Consider the following 13,506-nt stretch of genomic DNA (forward strand, 5'->3'; position numbering starts at 1 on the left):
ATCAAGAATGAACTAATGCACATATGATGGCTAATGGGGATTTCCCTTTCAACCACGTGAAGCCTTCTAGCATTTTATGATAAAATACTAGAATTTTATGAAAAAAAACTGGATCATAAATAGCTATTTATTATTATAAATTAGTCTGTGACATTCTGCTTTGGTAACACAAAATGAACTAAAATGAAATGTCGCTATTTAATAATGGAACTTTTTTATACTGAACTATAGAATCCTTTTCATCACAAAGTTCTAAGCATCAATCATTAACTTGTGGAGCTGGCGTGAGAACGAAAACCCAGTACAATGTTCATGATCTTTTATTCTGTACAGCATGAAGTTGTAGATTAAAGTGCTGGAAAAATTTTACCTAATATATTTTTTCAGTTATCTCTCTTTGGTGTTTTTTTTTTCTATATGGATCAGCTGAATTTAGTAAGGAACTACAGAAATGACCCCCAAAAGTATAATCTTTCAAACTGAATTAGTTGGTGATATTTATTTTAAGTTTATCTATAATTTCTTTATTGTTATTGATTGTAAAGGGGCTTCTTATTTCAGTAATCAGGAAGGCTCATTTTTAAATCCCTTATATAACCTTTGCCCAACAATTGGATGTGAATAGATACTTGGTTGATACAATTTTTTCTGTTATGGTGACATCTGAGTCAAATATAGAAAGAGCTGACATTCCTTGGGTAATAGCCTGACTGTTCCCTTTATTAAATTTTCTTTTTGCTGTTGATAAGAGTAACTTATTTATGGCATGGCCAATATAATAGCACATGACCTGATACCTTCTGATACTCCAGTCTTTGGAATGCTTTCCAATAGTGTGCCTAAGATAACCAGAAGACATTGGCAGATAAGGTTATTATATTAATGTGAGGCTGAAACCGAGTTGTGTGGCCAGAAGATGAGGTGTGAAGTCTTAGTGGGTAAGTTGGAGTAAGCACGGTACCGGGAGAGCTCTGCTTACAGCTTTAGTAAGCCACAAAAGCAGACACATGAGGTCTCAGAATTGCTATGATCTCTAAAACTACTCCTAATTTCACAGGAAGGAAGAGTAGGGAATACTATTTTCTTTATTACTTCTGTTTTTTTTTCTGGACTTTGGATGAGGAAAGCCAGAAGAGTATCACTAAATTTTTCAGGTTCTTAAGAGTTTTTTATTTTGTTTTGTTTTGTTTGGTGAGGCAGGTTTGGGTGTGTGTGGGGGAAGGGCATGTAGGTGTGCATTGTATGTGTATATGTGTGCAAATGCATGTGATGCATGTATATGTGTGCATATGTATGTGTGTATAAATATTTGTATGTGCATGTGATTGGTGTCTATGCATGCACATGTATGTATGTATAAGTATGGGTGTGTTTATGTGTGCTTTGTGTATATAGATATGTGGGTGTTCTTGAACACTATATAATCTGCTCTTCCCAAAAAACAAGGTATTTTCAAAATATGAATTACAAAATCTTGAATTCTTTCCCTTCTATTAGTCTTCGCTGGAACATGTCGAAAAGCAGACCTAGAAAATGCTCCTATATATTCAAAGACAGCAGCAAACAGGACTTAATGTCATTCCTTGTCCTATTCATTTTTCCTTTAGAAACCAAAAGGGTCACTTATTCCCACATGGTCACAATGATCCATCACATTACCAAAGAGATTTCTCTCTCTCTTTGTGTTTGGTTCAAAGCTATACATTTGGGCTGGCTCTGTCCGTGAGCTGCTGCTATGCTTGAGCAATGCTGGATCTATATTTATAGACTTGAAAGTTTCTCTTTTTGGCTTTGTCTCCTATACTTCAAGGAATCGATGCAATGTGTTACCATGACAGCTTTCCTTGATGGCTGTATTAATAAAGTGACCTCTACCTTCACCACCTGAACCAAGCCCAGGATCGCTGAGGGAAAGATGTTCCAAATTGTTCCCATCCTTTGCAAAGAAACGTCAAAGAGCAAATAACCCCCACCAAACAGGGTAATAACAAAGGCACGAGCACTGCACTGAGGTCTTATGCGGGTGTTTGAGAGCTGGCAGCGGGGAGCTGAAGCGCCATGTTCTGACCCATTTACACAGCCTTTGTGCCTGTTTTACTATAATGTGAGCAAGACAGAAAATAGAACATGCGAGTTAGATCCTGCGGTCTGCAAAACTTTACAGCCTGCAGTGGAGTTTGGGAGCAAGTTCTAGACACACCAACTACATTCCCCATCTTTTACTTACCTGTGCTCATGAGAGATGGCTTGGCGTGGTAGGAAAAATGGTTGGGAGCCATTAATCCTGAATTCTGGTTCAGATAGTCACATTTTTACTTTGAGACACTTTGACCTTACCATGAACTGCCTAGTGACATCTGTCCATCTGCCTTTTAACTAAATATTTTTCAGGTGGTGAGTATATATTGGGCCAGAATAATAATAATGCTAATGCTAATATACATGTGTGCTTGTGGCTTGTCATTCTGTGAAAACCAAAACATTAAGAAAAAGAGTCGCTTTTCTAAACTCCCTTGGGTTTTATTTGTGTGTGTGTGTGTGTGTGTGTATACATGTGTGCAAAGGCTAGAGGCCAGCCCCAAGTACTGTTTCTGAGGTAATGTCTACCTTTTTTTTTCTGAGGCAGGGTCTCTCACTCTGTTGGAACTTTCTAAGTATGTGCTGCTAACTGGCCAGGTAGCCCCATGGATCCTCTTGCCTCTGCCTCCTGAGCACTGGGGTTGACAAGCTTGCATCATCATGCCTGGCCTTTTTTGGATGGATTCTGGGTATCGTATTCAGGCCATCATGCTGGCAAAGTAAGTGCTTTATTACCATATCTGTCTCCCTAGCCCCGCATGACTATTATTGATAGGAAGCCTATCAATCAAAAGAAAATAATTGGGAATTTCTCCCTCATTTGATAAGATCTCTGGCTTGATAAGATGATTGGACATGTGCATTTCTATGAGTTTTTGATGATAGACTTAGTAACTATTTTCGTTCGATTTGTTTTGCCTGGGAGTCTAAGTTGGCATCCCAAGGAACAAGATAGATTTTTGTTTCTCATATGGACGAATAGCATAAGGTAGGATGAGAAGAATTAGAGTCTGTATTTGAGTCTCAACTCTATGGTAAATGCAGTGGGTGAACTGGAGGAAATCAGTTAACCTTTTGGAGCTCTCTTTCTTCACTTCTAAAGCAGAGATAATAGCACTTGTTCTGTTTGCCCACCTCAAGATGCTGGGAGGCTTGAGATGGATTACATAGGAATGTTCTACGAAGGACAAAATACAGCCTAAGTAAGCTGTTCAGTTCTCTCTTTAGACTAAGGTTCGAAATTCAGGGTGGATGAGCAAGGTGTTAATTCGGTCAGGCTGATGAATTCCTTACATCTCCAATCCAAGAGTCCTGAAGTGAGAAGGAAAGCGAATGCCCTCCCTTGAAGGCAGCATCTGCATACATTCTGAGGATAGGAATCGTGAGAGAGCCTGGAGTCAAAGCACTTGGTTGTGAACATTTGTATTCAGTTGCTGTGTACTCCACAGAGTCTTGCAAGGTCACTTTGGAATGGCAGTGCCCTTTCTCTCAGAGGTGAAATTTATACTCATTTATGTGTATTTATCAGTCAGCATACAGGACTGTGGTGTGATTCCAAAGGAGCATAGGTGTATGTTGGGGAAGGTGATGGAGAACCAGCAACCTGCAGCTCAACTCACCTTTTCCTATTTAGTGTGAAGGTTGGGGGAACCAGACAGAGACTGAAGCAACACACCGGAATCTGAAAGTCATCATGTGGAAGGAACCCTGACTGCTCCCTTTCAACCTATGCTGTGTCTGTCCCCTTCAGGAGCAGTGGTGGTGCCAAGCATGGCCCTTATGTGACAGCATCCAGTCTGCTTGATTTCAAAGCAACAAACCCAAGGAGCAGGGCTGAACGGTCGGTCTGTCAGGAACTGTGTGGAGGCTGTCATCTCCTTAATCAGGGACAGCAGGTTCTGACCCGAGGGAGCAGCCATCCTCTTGTGGTCCATCTGTTAGCCAAGCACTTGTTATGGGAGTGATCTTTTCTCTTGTGCCACCCAGGAAAACGCTGCTTTCAACACCATAGAAAAGCCCCATTTATTTTAAAGGAGACATATCTACATTATTATCCAGCAGATGTGGAGAGGTGACAGGTAACTCCAAGGCGGGAGGAACAAGCACCATCTACATACCTTAAAGGCTTTGGCTTTACAGCACACACACACACACACACACACACACACACACGCACACACACACACACACACACACAAACCTCAACTGATATCGAGAAAAGAGTTAATTCGTGGCAAATCCTACAAGCCTAAGGCCAGACACCTTTCCCAAAGTGATCGTTACTGGTGTATTGAAATCCTATTTAGGTCAACACTTTTGGACACAGACATAGGCAAGGTGCTCATAGAGACAGTCCTGAGAAATCACAGATTTTCTCCTTTGGTATCACAAAAGACACTTTTCTCATCTAATGAAAAGGTGCAACCTCTACTCTGGGCTGAAGGTGAAAGAAGGCTGCTGTGGGAGGCATCTTCACACGCAAGGGCAACACACATCCGGGAATAGCTCATCCTTCCCGAGTACAAGTCATTGTGTCAAGAGAAAAGCAGATGCGGGCTCTCTTCCACGATGAGATGTTTACCCGTGCCCTGCTCCATCAATGCAGATCTGTTGTGCCTTCCACATTTTACAGAATGAAAGCCTTAGCAAAGCAATTGGGATAAATTGTAACCAAATATGACCCATGTTTATCTCTGGTTGTTGAGAGAAGAATTGATTTTTATCAGTTTAAATTTTGTCTTTATACTATTTTATTCTCTCCAAATTTGCACTGAAGAAATATATAGTAATTTGAACATAAAGAGAATGCATTATTTTTGGAGAAAAGTATTTTCACTGAAATGATAAAAGCAATTCATTTCATAAGTGACTCCCACCACCACATCCTGCAAAATTTAGTATTTGTGATATTAATGTATATTTCTAACAATGCTGCCATTATCCTAAATGTCCCAAAATGTCTCAAAAAAATAAGTGGGATCCTATGTGGTCCCCAACTCAAAACGAGTAATCCAGATACTGGCTCCGTCTTTTACCAAGCATTCCAGTCTCTGGCAAGAAGAGAACCAGCAGAACTTGCAGAGAGCCAACAGTATCTGAAGACAGATGTTGTTTTGGTAACTGGCGAAGATGGAGCGAACGTCTAGACATTGTTGTCTTTGAAGATCAAGCCTCAGTAATTGCTGAGATAAAATATACTACCTCTTCTCCAGGGAGAGGGAGTCATAGTTAGAGCAACTTAAAGCCTCTTTTATGAAGCCTGAGCTTACAGGACTTCAACCTTCTACCTTTATAAATGGTGAGCTCCCCTGATTACCTGTTTCCCGTTCACTAGTTATATCAAGAAAGGCACACTCTTTCTGTTCAATAGAAATTTATTAAGTGAATACGTAAAATTCATCTAGTTTTTCCTCTGCCACTTTGTGAATAATCATGCCTATCATTAGTAAGCAGACAATGTGTTAGATATTGGGTCAGACGGAAAGCTTAAAGGTCAAAGGGCAAGAAATGAAATTTTCCCTTGATGACCTCCTTTTAGTCATCTGAAATCAGAGCTATGCATGTTTGCTAAATCAAGTTTGAGAAGATGATCACAAGGTGTGTTTTGAAGGGAGGAACATGTGAAAGATTGACAGGGTGTAGGAGAAGCAAACCAAGAGTACTTGGGAAAATCACTTGGTGGTGTTTATCCAACTCAGGTTGGACACTGTGATGTACTAGAGGTCCCTAGTCATGGATTTTAAGGAGGAAACATTAACAATAGAAGGGCAGGGATATGTATTAAGGTTTCTTCTTTTGATGATTCAAAATATACTGGGGAAGGGATGGAAGAGAGGAGAAAGAGCAAGGAAGGCTAGTATTTGAAGACAAGGGACCAGAAACATTTCTCTCACTTTTTAGTAAGCAACACACATCAGTTCTTGTTATGATCAGAGCATTGTGAGTGATATGATGGGGGAGAATGGTGTCTTCAAGGCCCTGAAGGAAATTAGTAACCTTTTTTGTTCGGTTTTCAACTGGGAAGGTGATTAGTTAAATTTGAACACAGGCTAAAAGTCTGGTTGGAGTTACTTCATGAAGGGGGGTCGCAGACCTGTGGAGACGTCACAAACAGGAGCAAGAAGATCTTCTGTTAAAATGATGTAGGGATTATGGAAGATAATCTTCATAACCCCATACTGTGTTGAATAGAAATTTGTAACCTATTGTACATCCTGAGGAGAAGAAAGAAGACGAGGAGGAGAAGGAGGAGGAGAAGTAGGAAGGAGGAGGAGGGGGAGGAAGAGGAGAAGGTAGAGAAACTATTATGTGCCTTTGATATCCAGCATTATGAAACACAAGTGCCATTAATATCCAAGTGTGTGTGTGTGTGTGTGTGTGTAGTGTAGTATAGTGTAGTGTTGTGTTTTAAAGAGAATTTTAATGTCTTTGAGTATTTTATAAATCTAAAATATAATTTGAGTTTCCTGTTTGTCAAGCTATAGCCAAATGTCTCCTTAGAGACTTAATTTTCCGATGTATACTTGGCAAGAGAGTTCTAAATATGGTCTAAGCCCTCTTAGGATTTCTAAACAGCAGGAATATTTAAGTATGAAAAATAGCTACTGAAATCACACAGCAGTAACTTTTCTTAATGATTTTTTTTCTCTGGGAATCACTGTAATTCACTCTTGTCCACCTCCTGACAATGTCAAACTAAGTCTTAAGAGGTGATTTTATAATGTCAGGAAGAAACAAAGCCATTTCCTTGTTAATGCCAATGTCAAAGCAAAATGAATTGGTGTCAATAAATTCAAGGTGAGGAAAACAGCATTATGGAATCAAGAGAATGTGCAAAATGATGACAGGACTCATTTAGGGATGCCTGACTCTGAGTGAAAATGATTGCTAATTTCCAAAATGCATTTGCTAATGCACTGGAGCCCAAACATTTAATTTTTCTAAAATACTTCACTGAAGTTAAGAAAGGACAAAGAGGTGACAGTTACGGAGCGAGTCCCAAGCAAATCTTTTCAGTAATGTTACTGTGGATCGCAGCAGTGCACATTGTCCTTTCCTATCTATGAATCGCAGTGACATCAAAATTTGAAATGTAAAGCTTAATATTTAATTGCCTATAATGGTAGCATCCAAAGGTATACCTTTACATGTGGACACCATTACTCTGGGCTCTCGATTTGGGAATACTCATGCTCTCCCTTTCCCACCATTTTGTATGGCTGTTGTGAACAGGAAGAACCACTTAACTGGTAATCATCTGTAAGTGCTTTGCAACTGCTAGGCACCACTCTAAGTCCGACAATCAAAACAGAGACCCCCAGCACCTTAGAGACAGTCTGCCTCGTGGACTCTGTGCCTTCCAGTTCACCTTTATCATTAATAAATTCTAGCTTAGCTTCCTTGGTGCCTGATAAGTTCTTGCCAAACTGAAAAGGAAAGACAATAAAATTTTCTACAATCCCTTCAGTGATAGAATTGTTTACCACTGAAGATCGTTCCTGTTTCTTTAAGAGACAGAAAACCCAATAGAAGCCCTCACTTAAGAAAAGAAGGTTTCATGGGATGCTACACCAGCTTGTGAGCTGTGCTTCCTCACTTCATGGAATAGAACTTTTTACCAAAACTGAACTTCACACAGGAAGGGGGAGAATAGAGCTCTGTCCTGAGAGCTACAGGAGCTGTTTCTGAGCTGGTTAAGCAAAAGCCATTGAAAGTTTAACCTGAGGGGGGCAATGAAGTCCCTGAAGGGATCTGAGTGACATTTGAAAGCTCTTCCTTCCGAGAGCAAAGCTGTGGGGTGTCAAGAGGTGGGGAAGATACTTCAATGAAGAAACTGTGTCTGGCAAGACACATGGAAAAGCTGTGTCTTCAGGGACATCAGATCCAGATGCAGGAAGAGTAAGATGGTGGGTTGGTTTGGATTGAATTGGGAGCCTGCGTGTATTATTTAAAGTGCAGAAAAAAGATGTTAGCTTCTGTCTAAAGCAGGTGAAGCTTTACCAAGGTTAGGTTAAGCATGAATGAAGACGATTTGGGTTGGAGTTGGGCAAGAGTCATCACAGGACATGTTTAAAATACATTCTTCTGCACCTTTTGCTTTCTTCCACGTTTATTTTATTTTTTTTTATGTTTTGAATTTATGCCCCTAATGAGACTAATAAGATTTTCCTAAAATGTAAACTGCTTGAAGATAAAGATTCTGCCTGTTTTGGTTTTGGTATTCAATGCCCAGAACGGCGCTTTGTAACAGACTGTGCTCAATGAATATCTGAGTATTTTCGAGTGAATGAATAAATGAAATATATAGAAAAAAATTCACATATTCCATATCCATCGCTTCCTTTTTGCTTCTAAAATAGCTCCCCAACTGTGTCAGTTCTTTCGGCCCTGAATTAAATCGCGCAGACGTGCTACAGCCAGATTGCGCTTCTTCAGAAAGCGTTTTCACAGAGCTCTCCACTCTTCCTCTCACTTGCAGCCTTCGGTGGCCCCCCACTGCTAATTGGATAACAGTGTAGCCCGGGTCCCTGGGGATGTGACTAGGATCTTCCTATCCTCTGCTTTGGCTCTACCAAACAGCCTTTCTTCTGCTAGCAAACTCACACGCACAGGGGCTCGCACTGGTGTCCGTACCGTTAAAATTAAAGTACCAGAAAATTTACATATGCTATAAATATCATCTTATTGAATATTCCAACAGCCAAGAAGAATAGACAGTACCAGTATCCGTATCATTACCAATATCAGTATTGATTAGTTCTACTTTATGGCAACCTATGGATCTTACTCGAGGACCACCTTGGAAGAGCAACGGATACAAGACTAGGAGTATTGACTCTGGCTCTTTAGCATTGCCCATTATTCTGCTGACTCCTCAGGGACCCCAGATCATCCAACTGTATGTGTTCTTTCCTAAACCTTTCACCCATTCATCAAGGTCCAGCTTCTCGATAAGCCCCACCAGGAAGGCATCCCTGATTGTCTGAACCCACAGAAGTTTTCCTACCTTTGAAGGCGCATAGCAGATGGTTTAGCTAGTGAGACATGCATTGACGTGTGTGTAGATGGAATTGGAAGAGTCCAGATTTAAACTTTGGTTCCTCTGAACAAGCGCTGAATGATCGTGTGTGTAGGTCAACCAATCGTCACTTAATTCATCATACGGTGAATCTCATACCTGAAGTCTGCCTCAAAGGCTGTTATGTAGATTAAATGACTTAATACATACAACTAGAATAGAACAATTCCTGACGTATAGACAGACAGTCACTGTTTTGGGATTTTCTAAACCTGTGACAAATAGTCCTTGCCCATGTGCATTTCTTGTCTCCTGAACCGCAGTTCAGGCTGTAGAGGGAGGCCATTGCCTTGCCGCTTTCTTTGTCCACACTGATCAGTTGCTCATCACCAGGGGGGGACATTTGCTGACATTTTTCAGTGAGGAGAGCAGATACGTCCTTTATTTCTGTTACCTCAGACATGTCTTTTATCTTGGAATCCTAAGCATCTGGTTTTGTCTGATATGTCCTAGGAAATTCTCAGGAACTTTTCTCACTTTTCGAAACATGATTTGTTGGACAATCTCTCCATTTCCAAGGCTATGGGAGGAGGACATCATTTCTAGGGCATACGTGAAAGCAATCTGGGTTTTCATCCCTGAGCCTCCAAGTGGAGGTTTTGGAGAAGTCCCTCCGCTTAGTAGCATTCTATACATTTTTCTTCTATATTTTGACTTGTGGGAAGAAGGAGAGAAGCTTAGAGGGAAGATTAAAGCAAGCAGTGAAAGATCGGGGAAACATGTTTGGGCTGGGTGACAGGGAACTACCCACACGAACCTGCCCAGAGTGTGGAACCTGTCTTACATGGTGAGTGTTTCAGTTCTGTTTGTCTGCAGATAGGGATCATGGTTACATTTTTACAAACTTTAAGGTCTCATAATGAATTCTATCTTGAACTTAGCTCCTGTCTAGGCTACTTTACTCTAAGGATTAAAAACATGATTGGCTGTCACATGATTCTCATGAAAAAGTGTACAGAAAAGAGGCAAACTCTCTCTCTCTCTCTGTCCAAATGAGCATTCTAGTTTATTTGGGCAGTAGGCAAAGCCCTGTTCTGCACAACACCAGACACTTTCTTACTAATGGATGTGCTGTTTCATATTTGAGAGATCCAACTCCTGTTGGCTTATCTGATTTTATCTGCCAGGGCTCTGATTGTGTTTTTATAGGACTAGTGAGTGTAAGCTTATTAGTTATAGACCTAAAGCTCTCTGCTGCAACTCAACCCACATTCCCAGTGTGTCTGGCTATGACTACATCTGGCCATTCATATGAATCCAAGTCACAGCTTTCTGGACAATCGTGCCTTTTATACCAGGTGCTTGTAACTTGACAACAATTTTTAAAAATATCTTTCCATTTTGTTTGGGATCTGTTTTGGGTGTAAACCAAGATTTAACTAGGTTAATGGTGTTGCAGGTTATAACCCTTTATGCATGTCAAGTATACCTACAAAATTAAAGAATCTAGCCTGGAGTCTTAAGCCATGATTGGCTTGGATGGCTAGTTTATTCACTGATTGCAAGGCAAGGAAAGATTCATCTGAGAGCTTTAAAACTGCTTGTTTTGCAAATATGAAGGCTGTCGTGAGGCTCTTAGGACTGAAACATTCCCTTGAGAACAGAAGGGAAAGGACTCATGAAGACTCATGAAAGGGAAGTTATAAGACTCACATGACCCATTCCCAGGGGATAGGCAATGAGCAGTTGCAGTTAGGGAGGGGACTTTTCAGTGTAGCAGTCTGTAGGTTGGGCAGGGAGCACCTTGGATGCAGGTTTTGTGGATGTTACCTATGCTGGCAGAGTTTTCAATGATGTTGCCGGAGACACTCAGGCTTATGAAAGGAATCCCTTATCCACAATCCTGTAAGCAACCACAATGAATCCAGTGGTTTACTAAACTAACTGAAATGGAATCATATATTTGGTTTATTATTGGTATCCTACATGTGGCTAATAGACAATTGTTTTTCTTGCCCCTGGAAAAGTCATGCAAGAGAAGTCATGGCTAGAGAGGCTATTTGTCATCTGAGATATCCAAGTTGTGTCTCTAGTTTGGTGTAACTATCCAGCCCTTACAGTTCTTCAAAAGGTTTTCCTGAACACAAAGCTTATGTTTTCACTTGTGCTAAGAAGGGAGAAAGAAAAACACACCTCAGATATGCTGAGTTGAGAGCAAGGCTATCGTGTGAACTTGACCATGGAAGCTTCATCCTGCTGATGTCACTCATTTTAATTTTTGGAAAAAAATGTTTTAGAAGCCTCCTGTTAAACCTGTGGTTCAAGACCCCTTTGGAGGTTCAAAGGATACTTTCATGGAGGTTGCCTAAGACCACTGGGAAACAAAGATATTCACATTATGACTCATTACAGTTATGAAGTACTAATGAAAATAATTTTGTGGTTGGGCCGCCACTATGTGAGGAACTGTATCAAAGGTCAGAGCATTAGACAGTTGAGAATCTTGTCTAACAGAAAAGTCTGCAGATTTAGAACTACCACAAATCTTCCAAATTCACCCCAAACATTTGATTTCCCCTGCATTATAGATCTTACTGAACTTTGGCCACTGATGAGTGATGAAGGATACCGATTTGATAAGCATATGGCATTGAGTCCCAACGTTATCATCAGAACCCTTGCCTGGAATGGACCAGGGAGTAAAGTGTTTGAAAATCAAGTCTTGAAAAACACAGATGTATTTTTTTAAAACAACTTTCTGCTGAGAATCCTTGGATTTTGTTAGCTGCAATGCCTATACAGCTAAAACACTTTAATTAATATTATAGTTAGTCACTTGCTCTTTTATTCATTGTCTTGTTTGGAGGAGCCAGCGGAAAAAAAAACAAAGGAATCATAAATTGAAATTGTATCTTGTTCTTTGTAGAACTACATAACTCATACAACAAAACTTTATGACAAAGAATTCAGTCAGTAAAGAAGAATCATGCCCAAATTTCAAGATAAATGAATTTTTATGGCCAAGTGATAAACCATATAATATAGATTTAGCTTACAATGTTAACATCAATAGAGCCTAAACTACATTGCCAAGAGCAATAAAGTGAGAATAATGGGAAAAGATTGAATGGCCATATGAAAAAAAAAAAGTTTCCAGTGATTTCCAACCCTTTTCAGTTTATTTCTTGAGAAGCCCATAATGAATTCATATTGATGTGGGTGGCTTGACTAATGACATCAAAATGCAAGATCAATACATGCTAACTAGGCTAAAGAATTTATCTTAGAACATTCTTAATTGGAAACTAGTCCAGGCACATTGAAAACCTGAGGTGGGCATGGAGCAAGGAGAAAGGAGAAGTTTAATTTCCTGGCTGCTTTAATGATGGATTTGATCATTGGAGGTAGCCGGGTGAAGTCTGTCTATTACCAATGATTAAAGGAAATTAGGAAGGATTGTGAGTCATACAGACCCAGACTTGTATCCTAGATCAAAAACTCACTAGCTTTGGATCTTAAGATGATAATTGACCTTTTTGAGTCTTGACTCCCAAGAGTGTGAAATCGGTTACAGGGGGTTTTTACCCAGTTTGAGAGCTTTGGATCTGAAAACAGATACCAGTCTATTAAAAGATTGCCCACAGATGGTAACTATTTTGATTATAGAGAGGTTTATAAGAGATGAAATTAAATATGATACATCTAGTGAGTAACAAATCTTAGTTCTTTTATTTAGAAGAGATATTTAAAAATGATTTCTTTATATAGTCCCTCTGGGTTCAGTGATGAAAAGTAACCATGCTGATATATCATGGTAAGCACCACAACTGTGTTAAATGATAAAAAGAATGTGAAAGCTACCATTTGGTTTTTGAGCACTTGGTCTGTACTAACCTTTATTCTAAAGCACTTTTCATGCTTTGACTTAGTTAACTGCTCATCTTATGAGGTAGGAACCCTTGTACTGGCAGTTTCACACGAAGACTCCAACATTGAAGGAAGGCATCTGAGCCGTCAGGCTTGCATAAGGAACGGACGGCAATGGTTGGGATCAACCTGCTTTGAGGAAATAGTCACTAGGCTCTTTTATCTGACTGACCACCACACTGGACATCAAACAGTCACAACTTTGAGTGATGTTACTTGTTTTCTCATTTCTCTCTCCATGAAGCAGAATCAGGTAGAACTGACAGGACCAGGTACCTGCACGACACGGGCAATACTAAGGAAAAAGGCCCATCTCGGTTCTAACCTGCCTAGAAATTTAGATTTAGTACCAAGCGCAAAGACAGGTGCCGACTGACTTCCAGCTCTTTTAGCTTTCATCACCTGAACACAGCACAGTCTGCTCGTACCTCTTGCCTAGAAAACAGGTCTAACTCTCTCGTATCTGACTTCCCCATTGACAC

The sequence above is a fragment of the Rattus rattus genome, chromosome 3, assembly GCF_011064425.1.
Source record: "Rattus rattus isolate New Zealand chromosome 3, Rrattus_CSIRO_v1, whole genome shotgun sequence".
Classification (NCBI taxonomy): Eukaryota; Metazoa; Chordata; class Mammalia; order Rodentia; family Muridae; genus Rattus; species Rattus rattus.